At 45.3% G+C, this 20,434-nt stretch overlaps 1 protein-coding gene across 2 annotated transcripts in view; it reads left to right on the forward strand.

The window, feature by feature from the left end:
- large2 (LARGE xylosyl- and glucuronyltransferase 2) overlaps positions 1-20,434 on the forward strand; it is a 120,168-nt gene that overhangs the window by 40,106 nt on the left and 59,628 nt on the right. For both annotated transcript variants that reach the window (XM_028402119.1, XM_028402117.1), the window contains exon 3: positions 16,814-16,888. The gene's annotated coding sequence lies outside the window, so the exon portion shown is untranslated. The remainder of the gene's footprint in view (positions 1-16,813; positions 16,889-20,434) is intronic.

Below are 20,434 nucleotides of genomic sequence, written 5' to 3' on the forward strand. Positions count from 1 at the left end.
CAAGGAGGATGATTGAAAACTAGTAGTAGATAGTAATAGAAAAGGACTCCAGGTGTGGTAGATAATAACAGAATCCATGATGGAACCTTGAGGAACGCCGGTTGTAAAACTACTGGCAATTACTTCAGTGCCTTTATCAGACCGAAGGCCCTGAAGGAACGCTGAAGGTCTTCTCTGAGCAGCTTCTTCTTATATCTTTTGTTGTTTAGACCGCAGTAAATATTACTCTAACTGCCTCAGTTCTCACATTGTGTTTAGTTTTTGATGAAGGCCTTTACATTCTGTTCATCCTGTTCCCCTTCTCAAAACCAGACGCTCCTCTAAGACGGTGCTTTGATGGAGGGGAAAAAAAAATCTGTCCAACATTGGGTATTTGCTGCTTCATCCTCCCAGAATCCCATTTGATGCTGAATTATTAAAGCGTCCAGTACTTTGGGCAAATACCAGAGTAAATGTGGAGGACTTTTTGGGAGCCCTTTTTTCGTGTTTAAAGTGTACGACCACAGACGAACTCTCTACCTGAGAGTCTCCAAATGTGTTGTGTAGCAGAGCGCTCATGCAGAAGGCTGCACCGGCCAACATCGCCCTCCTCCTGTTCACTAAGTTGAGTCCGGCAGTGGCCGGTACACTTACATAAGCACTCTGTTCCCATTTTAAACCCCACCTTTCTGCCCTCTCTCTTTTAGTTTTACTGCTGCCTGGGTGCCTCTCAGGAGCCCCAGACTTTGTCCATCAGTCTGCTTCATAGGAACTGAACCGTGCCGGGCTCCTGGAGGTGATGTTAACGGCTGCACATTAAGCTCACGGCGGGCCTCGCGAGGGAGACGCAGCCACGCGGTTCAGGACTTCCCCGGCTTCAAGCCTTCGATTCAGCATGCAGACAGATGTTTCTCTGGAAACCTTTCATGCTGGTTTGACTTGTAGGCGTCGCCTGGAATGAGGCTTTAAAAGCAGCCACCACCTCTCAGCTGGGGGTGAGGATGTTTGTGATCGGTGACACGGCTGGTATTGGAGGATGGAGTTGACCTGCGATGGTAAAGGTGGCCTCTGCACTTTGTTTCATGCAGCCCCGGTGAGGCTGTGGTGCTCAGGGTGTGCAGGGCTGGCAGGTGGATGTGTGTGTTTGTGTTCTGCCATAGTAACTAGTCGGTTTATAAATCCCAGTGTAGCAGAAATTTGCAGAAAATACAAATCAAAGTTTATTTTCGTCCACTACTGGATGTGAATACAAGTCGTCAGTTCAAGGAGACAAACAATGAACAAAAGGTTTTAACTTTTCATTCAGTTGAAGTAAAGTAAGGAAGCTTTGTTTATTCTAGTAATGTTTTCAATGTTTTGGTTCCTCTCCTTAGATTCATGATTCGTCTTATATCAGTTATTGATTTGTAAATGAGTACAATAATCATTCTGATTGATTGATTTAAAGAGTTTAAAGCTCAAATGATGGAAATCCTGTGAAAACACTCAGACACAGAACCGGTCTGACGTTTTAGTTTTGTTTTTATTGATCAGCTTCCCTCAACAGTTCTTTCATCTTTTCTTCACATTTCTGTTGTTTACACTCAGGCTTTCCTCTGTTTATTTGAAAAAACACTGTTTTCATGTCATCACTGCTGTATTTGCTCTTAAACGACACTTTAAATAACAAGAGTAACAGGTTTATATCACTTAAATGGACAAATATCTTCTCATCTCCCTGTCCCTTCTTGGAGGGACGTCAGGGCCTGCGTGCTCCTTCAGATGTGCTTGTTGGAGTTCATCCTCCTCTTCCTCATCAGAAACGGCCCTCACGTTGTATTCATGGCATCACTTTTGACAGATCTGGCATTCAGACTCACTTCACTGTGTGAAAGCAGCAGGTGTTTTTCTCTCTATTCTTGACACAACAGGACGCACCGCTGTGAGGAGAAGACAGTGTGGTTATCCTCTGTAAACTGTGACTGTGGTGCATCTGAATCAGGTGGTGTTTAAGGTCTGTAGCAGCTGATGTGATTGGTCCACAGAGGTCAGAATCAGGTCAGGTCGACTTTGGCCCGAGCTGCTCTGTGCGGCTGAAATGTCAAATAAAATGAGTTTTGGCAGTGAGTCACTTGGGGACCGGCCGACTGTGCTGTAACTTCAGAGTGCACTTTGCTGTCCTCCGCTCTTTGTTTTCCACGAAACACTTTGCATGTTTCACCGGGACAAGAATAAATTAATCATTTTTAAACAATTAAACAATCAGCACAACTCCAGAAGGTTTTTATTATTGAAGTGCAGCATGGATTTAATGTGGCGCGCTGTGTTTTAATGCGAGTCTCCCGTCTCACTGCGTGCCCTTCCTGTCACTGTGGATTAGTGCTGCGCCGCCGCTCCGCCCCCGAGAGGTTCTGTTTGGATAATTCAGGCTTCAGCCTGTCCTCTGATTGATGGTGGGGCTTGGTGTGAGAATGCTGTCTGTACCTGCTCACTGCCAGCAGAGAGGATGCTGTGGAAGGGGGACGCATCAGATCATGGTCTTGGATAGGAGTGTTCCTGGAGCTCCAGACAAGTCTAACTATGCTTTAATTTCACTGTGATTCAGTTTTTGCAGATCAGCCCTCGTTCAGTCACATTAAGCTCGTTTAGCCTCTGATGAGTATGTGAGTTCTCGATTATTGTTAGATATTTGTTGTGCTGTGTAAACAGGCTGCAGTCATCACAGCATGACCTCAGCAGACAGGGTCATTTCATCCCAGGGCACATCAAGCTCATTCATTTCTTCTGCTCATTAAGTCCAGGAGTGGTAGTTCTGGAGAGCTAGCATCAATAGGATACACACAGATTCTAATGATTTTCTTGAAGATGGACATCTACTTCAGAGATGAGGACTGATGACTGACATCACAGTTCACATGTTTTTGTGGTTTCATGGCATCATGTGCTTCACAGATGTCATTTCCCCCACCTGAACACTCCCACCTCACTCAGACTGAGTGTCAAAAACAACCATCATCATGACCGCCTTCAGAGGGAAACAACAGAAAAACAGACCGTTATCTCTTTATATGAAAGTCAGCTGGTATAATGTGGTGTCAGGTCTGTCAGACTGATGTTCCAGGTGTTTCTTCAGCGGTCTGTAGAAGCAGATCTCAGGTGTCTGCTTGGATCTGTGTGTTCAGCAGTGTTTACATGTGTTTGAGTTTTAATAGCCACATTTTTTAACACTCAACAACCTGTTTGCATCCTGTGATGTCACATCTCACCTCTTTGTTATACAGTTTTCTCTGAACCAGCATCCATCTGGGTGTTGTGTTGTTGTTTTCATGCATTCTGTCCCAGTCAGTATACACTGCCTGTGTAGGCGGAGCAGCACACAGCCAGTCTACATTTTTATTGTCTACACACTTGTAAAGTTTCCTGCTTGCGTCTTGCAGAGTTGTGACGCTGTCATGGTGAGACAATCTGTCCACACACACATATGTTGAATAGAATTCCAGCCACACTCTCACAGCTGGAGGCGAGCATCCAGCCCCTTCTCTGTACCAATAAGAACACACTGTCAGAGGACAGTGACATATGCTGTGTTTCTCTCACACACACAAGCTAATCTTCCTGCGGGTTGCCTTCATATCGTCTCCTCAGGTGTCCTCCACTGCTGCTCTACTCTCCGCTCTCTGTCCTCAGGGCCTCTTTACATCCAGATGACACGATCCGACACGGCGAAGGCCTCGGAGCGTCGGTCGCAGAGCCTGGAGAGCAGAGTGAAAAAAATCACAAACAAAACAAGGACGACGGACATGAACATGTACACTCATCGCATTGTTAGAGATGCAAGAGAGGGGCCAGGGAGAGGACAGGAGGAGTCCAGGGAGGCGTTAATGAAGGAGCACTTCACACTGAGAGAGGAGATTACAGTGGGCTGTGATGACGATGATTCATATGAAAAGAACTCGGGGTGATGGAGACGCTCCACAGACTTTTTATTACTTTTTACTGAGGTCGATGCTCAGTCTGACATCATTTTTACACAAAGCAAAAAATCTATAAGATAACAACTAAGAAAAAAACATGTTTGGCCTTCATTAGCAGCCCTGCTGGTATTTACACAGCAGATCCAGAGCTGTTTTTCTTTCAAAGACTTAGCCCTGAAGCTTCTTTGGTTAAAGATTGGTGAAAGAACAACTGCTCTTATCAACCATTCATTTGGCTTTAATTGTATTTTCCACGTGCTGGAGTCCAGCTGATGTATTTTAATTTGATCCACTGAATTCTCTGGCGGCTGTTCTGGTGCCTGACTTCCTGCCTGCTCGGTCTGGTTGGCACAATTGGTGAGTTTTGGACATGACAGAGCACCTTAGTGTGTATTTTTCGTGGAGCAGAGCAGAGGGATGCTTCTGAAATGCGCCACACAGCGTCAGGTGGGACCTCAGCTATTGACTGGAGAGGCAGCGGGTGGCTTAAGCCAGGCATACACTGAGCGGTTTTGGTCTGATTTTGACCTGAATTCTGAGTTGTATGGTTTTTTTTTTGTGCGTGCTGGGACAGTTTGCAGCCAAGTGTGAAGCAGCGGGGAAGAGAATCGGCACTTCCAAGTCTGGAGCTCGTTCCTACTTTCACCTATGGTCATGAGCTTTGGGTAGTGACTAAAAGAATGAGATCACAAATACAAGCGGCCGAAATGTTTCCTTAGAAGGGTGGCTGGGCGCTCGCTTAGAGACGGGGTGAGGAACTCCGAGAGGAGCTCGGAGTACCGCCGCTGCTCCTCCACACCGAGAGGAGCCAGCTGAAGGGGCTCTTCTGGACGCCTCTCTGGGGAGGTGTTCTGGGCATGTCCCACCGGGAGGAGACCCCAGGGGAAACCCAAGACGCAGTGGAGAGACTCTGTCTCTCGGCTGGCCTGGGAACGCCTCGGGATTCCCCCGGAAGAGCTGGAGGAAGTGTCCGGTGAGAGGGAAGTCTGGGCGCCTCTGCTTAGACTGCTGCCCCCGCAACGGTTAAAAAAGAATGGATGATTTTTTTTGTCAGCTTTGTCATGCGTCTCTATTTGCGCAGTGTACAGGTGCTTATATTGTGCTGATTATTGCTGCACAAATGGCATTCGGAAGAATTTCTAACAGGTTTGAAATGTTTGCCATCCGTCATAAGGGTACCGCAGTTTAACCAGAGGCCCAAAGGCTGTGTTTCCCCCACTGCACATGCATTGGCTGAACACGCTCAGCGCCACTGTGCCTGTGTGGAATTGTTGCGACCACATGCCGTTGGACAGACGTGTTGGAGGCTAGGTTTGTGGAGCTGTGGCAGTAACACGAACTCTAGCTGTGGATTCAATTTTAATTTCATTTAACTAAAGCACACTGTGAGGGAATCTCTTTGAATTTGGACTCACTGTTGAGAACGTGGTGGTCAAAGATCCTTCAGACCCATAATTGTGAACACGACATTTTAGTAATAACCTAATTTCTTCACATTTTGCACAACTTCATAATTTAAAAATCCCTTTTTAATAAAAAAAATCTTTCATTAAATCCGAAGTCCTCATGTGAGTGTGGACAGAGGCCGTAGGGTGATAAATCTATTAATACTAAAAATGTCATCGTTTTACAGTTCAAGTAGTCAGTAAATAATTTCCTGTTTAATTGACATTGTGTGTCTAAGAAATGAGAAGGCGCTTAGTTAAATGAAGATTAAGGTGAGTGAATACTGAATGGCCGGGAGGAGGATGGAGCGGAGCGGAGCAGCCACATCAGAGAGGTCCGAGGCAGCCGATTGGAGCTCCTCACTGCATGTGAGGCTCATTAATTCCCTTTTATTCTGCCTCTCAGATAAGACGGTGTCCTCAGTGAGTAGAATAAATTGTTTCTGTGCTCACAGAGAGCTGTGAATGGAGCACGGAGCTACGATAACACACTTCCCATCCTGATTGTTTCCTTTCTTTTTGGCCTGGAAGGTGAGGTTGAAAGGTTTCTGCAGATATTCATGAAAAATAATGAGACATCCAGGCTCTCATTAATAAAACAGCAGGCTGCCGCTCGGTGGGGGCACATGAAGAAAAGAGTACAATTCCATCTTTAAGTTATTATTGAAGCAGCTTTGTGTTCTTCCCACATGGCCATGTAGTCAGGGTTAATGTGGAAATGTAATAGAGATGATTCATGTGACATTAACCTTCATTATCCTGCTACACGCTGCGTTATAAAATCAGCTCTTTGTCCCGAGTCACCTGAGATCTTCTCCTCCCAAGTTTACATTATATGTTATATGTACACCCGCTGAGGGGCAGCATCAAACATATTTCAATCAGGAGAGACTAGATGTTCAGGTGAGAAAGAATTTGAAATACAGTGAATGAATGAATGAAATGTGCTTTGGCGTTCTAGACCCCGATGCGATGACCAACATCTGAAGGGGGAAAGGACAGGAGATGAGGCCGCTTAGGCAGGAATCCCCCCGGGTCTAGACCTGGTGGTGGTGAAGGAGCAGAAGAGCAGGGGATAAGAGGCCTTGCGCTGTTGAGGAACTGGTGGAGCTTGGGGTGGAGGAGGGTTGCCGAAATCGATCCGAAAGACAGCTGGAGAGGAGACGGAGAGATTTTTAAGTGAATTGCTGAGCGGTGATTGGGCAGGAGAGGAACGGCTTGGCCGCTGATTGGAGGAGGAGTTGCTCTATATTAACCAGCTGATTAAGTGGGAGGCAGAGAAAGGGGCGAGGGAGAAGGCGGGACGAGTGTGAGGAGGATGAGGGAGAGGCGGTTGGAAAGAAGTGATGAAAGAGAACTTGAGCTTCATATAAACATAAAGAGGTGAATATCTGCTGTGTGACTGACAAACAGATCCAACTAACCAATAATCTTCATCAACATGTTTCAGATCATCAAACAAATTCAAATATTAGACAAAAATAACACAAGTAAAGTAATTTTTTCTTGCCACACCTGGGCCTGATCACTGCCACACCTGCCTGATGAAGTGGAGTGGACCAGAAGACAGACGTCACACTGCGATCCAGGGAAATTCAGGAACAAACCAGAAACAAAGTAACTGAGATCTGTCAGTCTGGAAAAGGTTATAAAGCCATTTGTAAAGCTTTGGGACTCCAGAGACTCACACTGAGAGCCATGATCCACAAACGGTGAAAACATGGAACAATGCTGAACCTTCCCAGGAGAGGCCGGTGGAGCGAAATTACTCAAGAAGTCAGAAAAGACCCCAGAACAACATCCAAAGACCTGCAGGCCTCACTTGCCTCAGTGTTATGACTCCCCCATAAGACAGACTGGGCACAAATGGCAGAGACGGAAACCACTGCTGAGCAAAAGGAACACGAAGGCTGGTCTCAGTTTTGTCAGGAAACATCTTGATGATCCCCAAGATGTTTGGGAAATACTCTGAGGACTGACGAGGCAAAAGATGAACTTTTGGGAAGGTGTGTGTGTCATTGCATCTGGAGTAAAAGTAGGACAGCATTTCAGCAAAGGAACATCATACCAACAGTGAAATGTGGTGGTAGTGTGATGGTCTGTGGCGGCCTCATCCCATAGAGATGCTGCGACATATAAAACAGTGTTCATGGACCAGTGCTTCCTGGTAAGTTTGGAGGATCACTGTGGAGTCCAGCTGACTTTAATGTTGGTCATAATGAAGCTGCCATATTGATGGTTGATTCACTGCTCGGTGTGAATGAGGCAGGAGTGTTCAGGTGATGCTAGTGTACGTACATTATATAGGTATCGTTTTATCAAGTGGCTTTTAGCCTGAGCTGTAGTTGAGCAGACGTCATGGAGTCCTTAAAGCAGGCTCTCCATGATCCATTACAGTCCTGCCCTCACTGTCAGGTCACACATTTCTCTCCACATGTGGCACATTTTGTTCCAGAGCCTGATGGAAATTACATCACATGTGAATTAAGCCAGCCGGCTTCTGAAGCTGTAATTGGTCTTTGTGATCTACAGGAAGTCAAAGTTTTGAACTTAGTGTGAGAGTGAGATCTTCAAACTTTTTTCTGAGCGCTCCTGTCCTTAGGATGCTTCACTCTGCACATCAGCTGCAGATCAGCCACACACTCACTGAAGGCTCGTTGTCTTTGTGTCCCCAAAAGTTGTCGAAACATTTGTTAACTAGCCAAAAACTCAAAGCACTGCTGAAGCTGATGTCCCAGACATGTTGTGGGGTTTTACTGGTGACAGGAAGTCATTTTACCCAGAGGAACCTTGGGAAATATTCCCTATTATGTTTAAAGATCTAAACAAAATACATTTACAGCCACAGCCAGATGGAAATATTTATCTTAACGGGATTATGAGCTGAAAGTAATAAACCAATGCATAGTAATAATGAAGGAATGAGTGATAAATGATAAACAAAATGTACCAAATACTAAAACCATCAGCAGTTCTACAGCCTGTGGGTGCAGCTGTTAGAGAGAAAGTCGGACAGATCCCTCCTCTGCCTCCTCTCACCGTGGCTTCACATTAGAACTGAAACCTGTCCTAATGATCCTGAACGAGCTCTCCCACTGGATTACAGCCTCAGAAGGACCGAGGTCTGATGTATCCAGGCCTCTCTGCACATTATGTAATACATGAGTACAAAATGTTTGTGCTGTTCAGCTCTCGAAAATCATTAATTATGATTCAGGTCTTTGTTATAACATCTTGAAGACCTGCATCATAAATGATCTCAGTAGATAAAAGTAGATGTTTCTTTTAGCAGCATGAATGTGACACTAAATCTGTGTCTGCAGAATCCCACCGCTGACGACTGATGACAGCATTTTAACTGATCTCACTGCAGCCTGAAATAACACACATCGACTTCTGATAATATTCAATTGATCCTAATTCATGTTTACTTCTTATCTCTTTAAAAGTCCAAATTTAGACACAAAAGACTACCTGCCAAGAGAAAATAAAAGCAACAAAGATGGCAACCACAGCATCAACTGAAGTATGATAACACAAGCAAAGGTATCTGAACGTCTCCTCTCCATGTTATTAGTTAAATATTCATATTGGGAGCCACAGCTGGACTCTCTTGTGCCTGCGTTTCACCTTAAAGAGCACAGCGTCTGTGGGCAGCCGTTTATGTTTCTGAGGCTCTGACTGAGGAACAACCAGTTCAATTATGAGACATCGCTGCACATATGAGGAGTGCACTAACCGCAAGGTTGGCAGTTCGATCCCACTCTGGCTGCGTTCAGACCAAGCGGCAGCCTTCGGGGCTCAAAGTGGAAGCCCATGCGGAAGTGTCAAATCTTGTAATTCACGCTGCAACAGCTGGGGGCTGGCTCCAAAAGCGAGTAATTTCCCATAGACTCCCATGTTAAAATGACCGACTTCACAGCAGAAAAGAACATGTTTACAGCCTGGTACAAAAAACCACTCTGGTCTCAGATGATAGGTTCTCTTCTAGTGTCAATTGTAGGGGGGGTGAATTTTTTTACAACTCACTCGTTTCAATTGTATTCGGACTTAAAATTAGGCATAATTATGGGCGTTGCCGCTTGAGTGACAGACAGCTGACGTATCACAGCGTGAGTTTCCTGCTTCCACGATCGCCCGCCCCCCTAAACCCCGCTCGTGCTCCCCCTCTTTGTCCATATTTGGAGTTTTGGTGGACGTGACGCTGCCAACATGGCGGAGGTCATCACGTCCCGGAGCCTCCCACCGAGCCTCAGAACGGCTCTTCAGAAACAAACGGGTGACGTCACGGAAGCTCTGTCCATAGTTTTTACTGTCAATGGTGCTGACGTGTCCCTGGGCAAGACACTTAACCCTAAACTGCTCACAAACGCTTTGAGTACCTTTGAGTTGGTAAAAAGAGCGCTACATAAATTAAGATTAAGATTAAAATGAAGAAACCCTGTATTTGTCCCACAATGGGGACATTGCATTGTTGCAACAGCACAGATACAACAGTAGTAAAATAAAACTACCAATAAACATACAATAGAGTTAAAAATAGGATCACATGTTAACATATATAAATATATAATATATTGGAATCAATGGGGGGACTGAGTCCTTTCAGTCGACACAAAGGAGGTGCACGTTTGCATCCTGTTTCCTGCTGACAAGCATTGTTGGTTTATTTAAACTGTGACCGCACATCTGCTGTGAAGCAGTTGTTCTCTGTTCAAACACTGAGCGTCATGAAATCGTTCTGTCCTCCTCTCCACAACCCGAACCCTCTGAACACCGTAATTGGTTTGTTCTTGTGGCCATTTCTGCACAAAGCTCTTGGCAGCAGAGGAACTCTGCGTCCTTTTTCAGTCACACACTTTTTTTTTTTTTTTTTTAGAAAAGTGGTGCTTTGGTCTCTAATTAATCCTAAAAGCCTCGCAGACAAAAAGTGGCGTTTGAATAATTGATCAAAAGGAATTTGGAAGCTGTGTGTCCATGAGTAGTGGTCTGTGGGTAAAACACTGCAAAAGCACATACAGTATGAGTGCTAATGCCCGCTGACGGACAGGAGCCGGTATGGAGGCCACTGTAATTAGCAGAGACTGTGTTGTATGTACGCTGTGGCGATTAGGGATGTCCCGTGATCGGAAATCGGGCCTGATTTCGTGATTTCAGACTCGATCGGAATCGGACATTACCTCCCGATCAGGACTCGGATATATATTTATCAGGGCTGTCAAAGTTAATGCCTTCTATGCAGGGTGGCTCTGTGTCCTGTAGTGTAGGGGTATGACAGCTGCTTTTGGCGCGAGAGGTCCTGGGTTCGAGACTTCGATGCGTGTGTGAAATCTCTCAGTGTGGCGGTAGCGTGACACACGTACACACGTTTTGCTGCAATGAGTGCCTTTATAGAGTCCTGAAAGTATCGGATCGGGACTCGGTATCGGAATCAAATGACTCAGACTCGGACTCGAGGGCAAAAAAACCTGATCGGGACACCCCTAGTGGTGATAAAAGTTAATCAGAAGGTCCACTGATTGGCTCCACCCACAAATCTGTTACAGGTAATTAGCACGAGAAAAACCTTGAGCCATGAGTGTGTCTGTACCGGTGTGTGAAGGAGCTCTCGCCAGTTTGTGTTTTGTTGTGTTGTTCAATTGTTGTTGATCAATCAAGCCACAAATGTGTCAGGACAGCAGCAGCTTGCAGCTGTTTGTTTGTCCAGTGTGTGTGGACTCTGGTTTGTGATGCATCTCTTGATGGTGGACATTTTCTGGCCTCTGGATCTCACATGATGACGCCACACCTGTCAGGAAACCGTCTGAAAACAGCTCTTCTGTTTTAGTTTGATAGTTTTCAACTCTAAAGTGTGACTCCTTTAATCAGGCTCGACACGACTAACAGATCATAACACTGTTAGGGTGTTTCCATCAGAAACAGCTTCAACACGTTCTTAAAAAGCAAAAGCTCATTAAACACAGAGCTGCTGAGTTCACACCAGTGTTTGAAGAACAAAGTCTGTGTGTTTTTTCCCATTGATTACAAAGGAAAGCTTCTGTTGAATGAACTCACAGGTAGAACAATCAATCAGCTCCGACAGTGTCACCAGATCTGAGACCAGCTCGATAGGATGATCAATATGAGTGTATGATAATGAGGGTAATTTCACTCTCCGCCTGGTCTCTGCGGCCACATGCTGACATGTGACCTGTGGAGGAGGTGAGGAGCAGCTGCAGACGCTCCCACACGAGGAAACTTCTTTCATTTCCTGTCATTAAAAATGAAACATCTGCTGGTGATGATGTCAGAGCAGAGTGTTGTCGTGTGATGCTGAGTCCAGACCATAATGTGGATGTCACGCCCCCTTAAAAACTGTGACAGACCTGGTTCACCTGTGTTGTTGCAGTCACGCCGCCACGCACAGACCATTATATCTGGTGGAGCGTGGTGGTGTTCCTTTAGGCTGGAGGCTCGGCGCCGAACCACAGAGCTCATTCTCTGTCAGGTTGATCCAGCGTTAGTTAAACTCACATGTGATGTGGTCCAGGTCTGAACTCTTCTTTCGTTTACAGCATGTCTCGTGTACACATGTAGAGACCTACAGTGCCTGTAATTAAAGAGAGTGAAAAACACCAGCCGATAATTATAATCGTCTTGTTAGGTAGAAACACGGACGTTTTTAAGTTAATTATACCGCAGCTTTCTGATCTGGTCCTTGCAGACTTTCTATTAATTAGACTTTATTGACAATGTGTGAACATGCTCTAACTTCCTTTCTGTAGGCGGGGCGAGCTCCTCAGTGTCTAAAGGTCTCAGCGATGCTAACCTGCCTGCTAACACTTACTTATATAGTGTCTGTGAATTTAAAAGACAATATTACAAATACAATTCTCAGTATTTGTTTTGCTAACGTTAGATATTTATACAGGAAGCAGCTTTAGCAATACATTGGTCAAATATATAGTTTAGTGATGATGGGGCGAATCTGAGATCGTCCACGTCTCCTGAACTGAACAAGTGTGATATGTAAGTGCTCTCATGGTACAACATGACAAAACACACAGAGGGTAACACACTGGTGCACTTGAAGTAAATATCAGTCTGCTTCGCTGTGTGAAGGCTAACATCCAGCGCTCAGCACCCTGTCTCCTTCTTCTTTTTAAAATGTGAACGTGTGGAAAACGCTCGGTCACCAGCAGCAGCTTTGTTCCAGCTTTAGGTGGATTTCCTCTGTAATAGTGTGCTGAATGCGTAAAGTCCCAGGACGGAGTGTATGTTTGCTCCTGCATCAGCCGGCCCATTATAGCCGGCAGTGTTTCTGTGACTGGAGAAGACAACTTTGATGTTCAATGAAGCGCTCCACTTCAAAGTTCTGTGCTGCGGGATTAGCCGAGGAAGGAGATTACTGTAATTGGGGACTGTAGAGGTGGAACAAAAGGTTCTTCTTTCTGTCAGTGAGGTGGATGTTTTATAGTGAAGACACACACACACACGGAGGATGTTAAAGGGAAGGTTCCCTCTTTAACCCTGCAGTTCTGTGACTGTATTAGAGCTGTAATGAGACTTGCAGAGGACTCTTTGTAGTAACTGTTTATTTATTCAATTAATGGTTAAATGGTGCATTAGCATGTAGCACTGTTGGACTCTTAGCTGTAGGATTTAAGGTCCTGAAACCTCTTCCCTTTTGCTGCTCCTGGTTTCAGTCTCTTAGATAAAACAGAAGTTTAAAGTGTCATTAAGCGATATTTCTGTCGATGATACGAGAGGTGTTGCTTGTTGTAATGAATCATGTTTTAGCTCCTAATTATTTACAGGCTGTTGTGTGGTTGCTACACTCTGACCCACCCAGAATATTCGGCTGTTTTGGTAATGATGTGGAGCTGGCGTGGAGCTGAGGTGAGCAGTCAGTCCTGAATGTAGGCATGTTCAATGTTCTGCATTAATATCATTTAACAGGGCTGTAAACATGTTTATTTCCCCAGAGGCCAAAGCTGGAGCTGTGTTCTTATTACAGACGCTGCTGCTGTAGTTTCATTTCTCAGCTTTGGAGATGCTGCATTTGATCTAGTTTCAGATTTTTCGCAGCATCTTCCAAAATCCAAATTGTGTCAGAGATATGTGTCATGATTTAATTAATACTGAGTGCACCAAGCACTCACACTTTACAGAAACCCAGGGCTACGGTTAAAGTGACAATGGCAGATAAGAGAAAAGAAGAATCCTTGAACAGGTGCTGCTTCAGGATCTGTTTTTCATGTAAGGTGTAGACCTCTGTACAGAGCTGGGACTTGTTATCATGTGGACCCAATCTAAGATCTTTTCTCTCAGCCGAACCACGTGCCTAATCTAACCACCACGTCACTGAAAGGTGACCAGAGCTGCAGCGATATGATGTACCGAAGTGTAGAGGGGCTAAAGAAAAGTAGAGACAGTATGACGAAGGTCCAGTGATGTCACAGCATCTTACAGTCACCTAAACTCCAAATACAGACAAAGAGGTGGAGCACGATGGAGCTGAGGCGGGTGTGCCGTTGTGGAAGAAGGCCCAAGTGGTTATGCACATATGTATGTATGATTTAAAGTAAATAAAACTATTGCAATAAAAAATAAAGCAGACTGTCGGTGCTGACAGGAAGCGTGTGCTCACCGTGTTTCATTAACCTGACTCATTCACTGCTGCTGGGAGGGTTAACCCTCACGGTAGCGTCATCACTCACAGGAACAATGAGTCCCTCATTAATGTTTAGACGCCGGGGCTGCGTGTTTGTGCAGCGAGCTGTTGAAGTGGCAAATGGGTAACGATTCCTAATTGTCAGAGATTATGGATGAATTACTGGATGAGCTCCTGACTGATTCGCCGCTGCTTGGCTTCCCCTCAGTGGATTGTTGATCTGTGCAGACTGAGGCTGATGACACAGAGCCAGGTACATTTATCCCTCATCAGCAGCAGCTCGCTGATGCAGAGAGGAAACACTGATTCAATAACCCATTGTTGGAGATGACACAGTTTACTGGAACACTTCAGACTATTGATCCTCCGCTGAATTTAAAGAGATCGAGGCAAATAATCAGCATCAGGTAGTTCAGAGCTGGAAGCAGAAATCCTCCATGCTATTTCTGTCGGAGTACTTCCTGTGTGCAGTCTGAAGTAGGCTTGTGCAAAATCGTATCGTGTGCAATTAATCGTCAGAAAAACTGTCACCGATTAATATTTGCCACTTATCGATTACGGCGATTAGTGCCTCGTCATGATGACGCATTTTTGCGTGCGACGTACTCTCACCATCACCCGCGCACATGTGAGCCCACAATAACAATAATGGTGGAAGGCAGCGGTGTTCAGTTAGATGATGCGGAGCAGCACGTTCCTAACATAAGTTCAACGTCTGTCACCATAAGCCGGAGCACGAAGAAAGCCGAAGAAAGAGCGACGAGGACACAACGCCGGCTACAGCTGTATATAGTGCAGCGACATGCGCTAGGTGAAGCGTGGAGCGTTGGTTGTTGCCATAGTAACTGGATTTTTGCTCATATCAAAAGAATGAACTCCGATCTTTATTTACTCCACAGCAAGACAGGAAACATTACAACAGCGAAGTCTCCTCCAGCAGATATTGGAAAGAATTCCACTCTATTCACTATACACTCCATGATACGTTTAGTCATCGTGCTGCTTACGACCAAACCAAGCGCTGGAAGAACGTAACAGGTTCATTTGCACAGACACATTTTTAACTTTAATAATCACTGATGGGACTTTTCTGAACTTATTTGTCCTGTTTAATGTTAATGTTTTTATGCTCTGTGACCTGAACATAAGAACATGTGAAGGACAAAGCTACTTTAAATGTTTGCCTCGTTATTATTTTGAAGCAGTTTGTGCATCTGTCATCAACACATATTTCAAACATGGCTGGTTGGTGCCTAATCACTACTTTAACCTGTTACAATGAAGGGGTTAACTTGACTGATGGTTTGTCTGAATCATTTTAGAACAATGTGCCGATTTAGAGTCAAAAACATGTCGGTACAACTGTCATCAATTAATCGTTATCGGCTAAATGCCAAAATCACAAAATCGTGATTAATTTTCTTTGCCAATATCGCCCAAACCTAGTCTGAAGGCTGTAAGACGATCTGTGCAGATCCCGGGAGGACATGCTGAGGTCTGTCCTCATGCAAACTTTCTGTTTAACTCATTGTTGAACCACAAGAGCCCAGGTTTCCTGAAGATTCCCTGGATGTTAATGGTCATGTTCTGGGAAATCAGCTGTGAAACATTAAATATTTGGGCTGTAAAATGAATCATAAGAGGCTCTTCTCTTTGATTCATGCCTTCATCCAGATTCAGATCATACATTATGATAGATAGGTAGATGAGACATATCAAGTTTAAAATAATACAGCAAGCTTTCTGTCTCACAAAGAATCTCCACTGCACCCGAGACAGATGGAGACAGATTTACTTTATTGATCTGCCAGAGAGGTTGTGATGCTACAGCAGCAGCCTCACAGAGTAAGAGAACACAACATAAACATATAAAAAGTAAAAGTTAATGAGAGTTACATGTCTGAAAAATCCTTGATAATCACGTGAAAATAAAACATATACAGTCAGAGGAATAGGTGATGTTTGCGTGTCTACACCTGTCAGCTGTTTCCTGGTGGCCTGTGTGAGGTAATGTCAGTATAAAATGTGACAGAACCAATTAATGAGTTTGGATGTGATATAAAAGCAGGACAATCATACCCAGAAAGAAATGCTGGATTACATATAAAGCTTTAAAGTTGCCCCCCCAATATTCCAGTGTAATGGCAGCGTTAGCAGAGATGCCTCCTGCAGGCCGGCTGCTTATTGAGGTGTGACAGTAACACAGTCTGAACAGCCCACAGGCTTCAGAGGAATCACTTAGCGAAGCTGTTTTGGCCTTGGCCTGTGATCTTGACATGTGTGTGTGTGTCTGAGTAGTGTAGAGTGAGATTTTCCTCCAAGCCTGTTTGAGATTCATAGCTTTAGAATTGGACTCTAAAGTGCCAGGCGGCCGCTCTTTAAAGGCAGGCACAGATTCTGGTGCCTGTCTGGCCCTTATCCTCTGGAGACCTACTTAAAAGTTTGGGCTTCTCCAAGTTTGGCATCTAAAATCACAAACCACAACAACAGGAGTGTAGAGTGAGGCCGAGTCTTCATTAGAGATGTGTAGCGTTACCTGAGAGCCATTCAGCGCAGAGAGGAAGCTAAATATTCCAGCGCTGTCTCCGGCCTTGATGAACAATATACCTGCAGTTAATTAAAAACAGCTCTCTGCTAAGCTGCGATGTTTGGTGTTTTGTGACACACACACACACACATGCAGCACAAGAGAAAATAAATCTACGTCTGTTCACGATGTGGATGGAATAAAAAGATACATCCTGAAGTTCAGTTTTAATAATAATGCTCCTGTTCTGTTTCAGAGTGAGCTGTGATTGGCCGGCGGCATCCCGGCAATGCAACAACGAACAACGACATTGGTGTGTGACATTTGCAAGGTAGGCCTCCATGTTCCACTTTTTTAACCTAAGTTAGTTAAAGTTAACTTTTGTTTTTAACCACAGCTGGCTTTAGCATGAAAAGGACTGTTTAAGTTGACGACATTAAAAACAGGGTGAGGGTTGTTAGACAGTCCGCTCACCTGTGGTCGCCCTTATTGGCTGCCATTGGGACACGCACTGATGCGGCCGGAGACGCTACAGGTTCCATTTAGGCCCCGTTCACACTGGAGAAAGTCATTCCAGCTAGAGTAGGATTGAGCCCAGACAGCCTTTAAGCTGGATGCGTTCAGACCTATTTTCAAATCTGGCTAGCACACAGTTGTGTCCGCACTCAATCCGGCTTCATCCAGCGTGTTTGCTGTCCTCCAAACCACTAGGTGGCGCCTCGTAATATACAGAGTCCCTTCAGGCTGCTGTAGGACCGCGTGTGCGTCATGCGTTTTTTTGTCCCGTGTCGCTCCCCGTGAACCGGAAGTAGCACATCGCTAACCGGAAGTAGAGATGAGCCGCAGACTTCTTGGTGAATGTGCTGTAAGGTCAGTGGGGGTTTGGCTTTGAAAACAAATATGGGTTCACGGGGACAAGGTCAGCCACAGTGTTGCTGATTCCTTCATACTTACTGTTAGCAGGCTGAGCAGGAAGCTGCAGACATATAACACATATAAACCAACGAAGCTGCAGCTCTGTGAGCTGAGGCCGAAGGCTGTGACACAAAGAGCTCACAGAAATACTTTGTCCATGGACCCTGGCCTTTTGTGGTGTGTTCAAACGCAACACTTTGACCTTATTTTGTCACCGCTAGTTCTTTGACCTTGGACTGATGTGTTAGCTGTGAGGAAGCTGTTGTGTTTTTATGATCACAGGGCAAGTTTCCAGTTCCTCCTCTTCCTCCTCCTCCTCCCCCTCCTCCCCTCCTCCTCCTCTTCCTCCTCCTCCCCCTCCTCCTCCTCCTCCTCACTGGTGGAGTGAGTGCAGAGCTGCTCCTCGGTCTGTTTCACTGATTTAAACACAGACATGTGTAAGCAGAGCAGTTCATGATGTATTTATATAAATAATACCTGTATATGTATTTGGAAGCCGTCATAAGGCTGAGGCTGATCTCTGCTCCAGCAGCGGGGCGGCGCTTTCTCTCCCTGCCGTCTGATAATCAGGCTCTTCCTGCACATGGATTCGTTCACGCCACCTGAGTGCACAAGATGAGAGTGCAGCAGACGCACGGCAGCGCCGTCTCTGAGTCTCATTAGTTATTTAAAGTTTTCCTCACAAGCAGCAGAAATCAAGGCTCATGCATGTCTGGATAGAAACAGGAGGTTTGCGCCTGCTGTGATTCAGGCGTCGCTGCTCCTCTGCTGCCTGGATGCATCACTTTCAGCGCTGAGCCGAGTTATAGAATGGATCGGGTCGGTGGTGGAATGATCAGTTTTGGGTGACTGAGCTTTTCTCTGCTCTTCGTTTGAACCTGTGGTCGGGTTCATTTCTGCTCTCTGTGTGGGAAGCTGTTGACAGATCTTTGTGCTTCCTCTCCATCGCTGAGCCCACAGGCTCCGTGCTAACGCTGCAATATTCTGAGCCTCTTTATGTAAGAGTTCTCCTCAGCTCCTCTCTGTGTGTTCCTCTGGTTTCTGTGTCTCAGGCTGAGGAGCAGGTGACGCTTGTCTCTAATTTAACTAACTGAAACCTTAAATGCTAATTAGCCAGCTCGCTGCAGACTGTTATTATTTACAGCTGAAACTAAATGAGTTATTGATTTTTAAAAATGGTGCCAATTAAATTGACTGTGCAGCAGAGAGGGAAACAGCAGCTGAACCTGGACCGTCTGTGCTGCATCATTATGGTAAATACAATAAAGTGAGAGAGTCTAGCCTGAGTTTGGAGTTGAATGCTGCATCCATATTAAAACTGTGCCTTCACGGAGGCCCTTAAATAACTTTGATGAATCATTTTTCTTTGAGAAATGAAGCTTTTCAGTTTTTACTGTGTGGGGTGGAGTTTTATTTGGCGCACTCAAACTGAGCATCCTCTAATCTTCCAAATATTCCCTGATATTTCTCTCGGCTGTGTTTTTCCTCCTCTGTTGCTGTGGTTTTTTTTGTCGTGTGCCCGTCACGATGCGTAGGACTGGTGCAGGGTGGGCCTTGTGTCCAAAGCCTGCCTGTTTACAGCCTCTCTGTAAAGGCAGCGGGATCCTCGGCTCCTCCATTAGACTCACGGATGTGCTCACACTCGGAGCTCAACAGTTCTTCACCTCTGAGCCCTTTTAGAACAAAAGCTTCCTGCCAAACAGTTCAACCTGAAGTGAACTGAGGCAGGCACCCCGCTGGAGCCCGGCTCACATCAGGACCTGGGCTCGGCTCACATCAGGACCTGGGCTGGGTAATGTGTTTTAGAGGAACACGCTGAACGTAGCGCCCGACCAGCAGAGTGATTATGTGGGGGAACAGCAGAGCAGCTGGCTTTTACAGCAAGATAAACACACGTATTCGTCGCCAGATTTAAGCAGATTTTTATTACAAACTGAAGTGGTGTTCAGGCTCATGCCAGAAAAATAAAAGTTTCAGCAGGGCCGTCACCATGGCAACTGTGACTACCCTCCATCAGTTGTAGCCATGAAGTGGTAATCTGTGCATCCGCTAACCAGAAAAAAGAAGTTCACAAAAATCTGGATGTCTGTTTAAGTGTAGAAGTAGCATTGAAGTAAGAACATAATTATTTTATCGCAGCGCTCCTCTTCCTCCCCCTCCTCCTCTTCCTGTGCTCTAAATGCAGCTGTTTTGTTTTCCGCTCTCCTCCATCCTGTTGTGTGATAACACCATTGATTTATGGCTCTTTGCTGACTCTGGCCTCTAATGGCCTGTTGCTACAGTGAACATCTCAAGGCTAAAAATGCAGTGCTACCTATTGATCAGTTGTGTTTACCAGCACTGGCAGATTAGCTGCAAAAGGAGCCTCACAGGAGGCGTCCTAAATACAAATGCACGGACACTGATTAGAATAGAGTTGAATAGAAAATACTTTATTCAGCCCAAGCTGGGAAATTTTGCTATTGCAGCAGCAAAATACAGGCGCTCGAGCAAACTAAAAAATATACCTTTAACGGTAAAAGTTCAACAGTATAAACATTGTTCACAGCTAAATAGAAAAAATAAACATGCAGAACCAAAAAGTTTTCTTGAAGTCGTTTCGCTGCTCATCCAAGCAGCTTCATCAGTTCCAACTGTTTGTCCCGGTCCATTGGAGAAACTAAACAACCACTCCACAGAAGAATGGCTCAGCACAGGAGAGCCACCTCCTCAGGACAAGACTCAGCTGTCCACCTCCACCTCAGAGACAAAGGACACTCCTTTGAGGACAACAATGTCCACCTCCTAGAAAGAGAGGACAGATGGTCTAAAGAGGAGTCAAGGAAGCCATCTATGTTAAGCTGGAAAAACCTTCCCTTAACAGAGGTGGTGGCCTCAGACATCATCTTTCCACCACATACAATGCAGTGATTCCATCCATTCCCAGGGGGTTTCACTCCAATAGAACCATGGACTGTCCACC

This window comes from Parambassis ranga, chromosome 3 (genome assembly GCF_900634625.1).
Source record: "Parambassis ranga chromosome 3, fParRan2.1, whole genome shotgun sequence".
NCBI classification, from domain to species: Eukaryota; Metazoa; Chordata; class Actinopteri; family Ambassidae; genus Parambassis; species Parambassis ranga.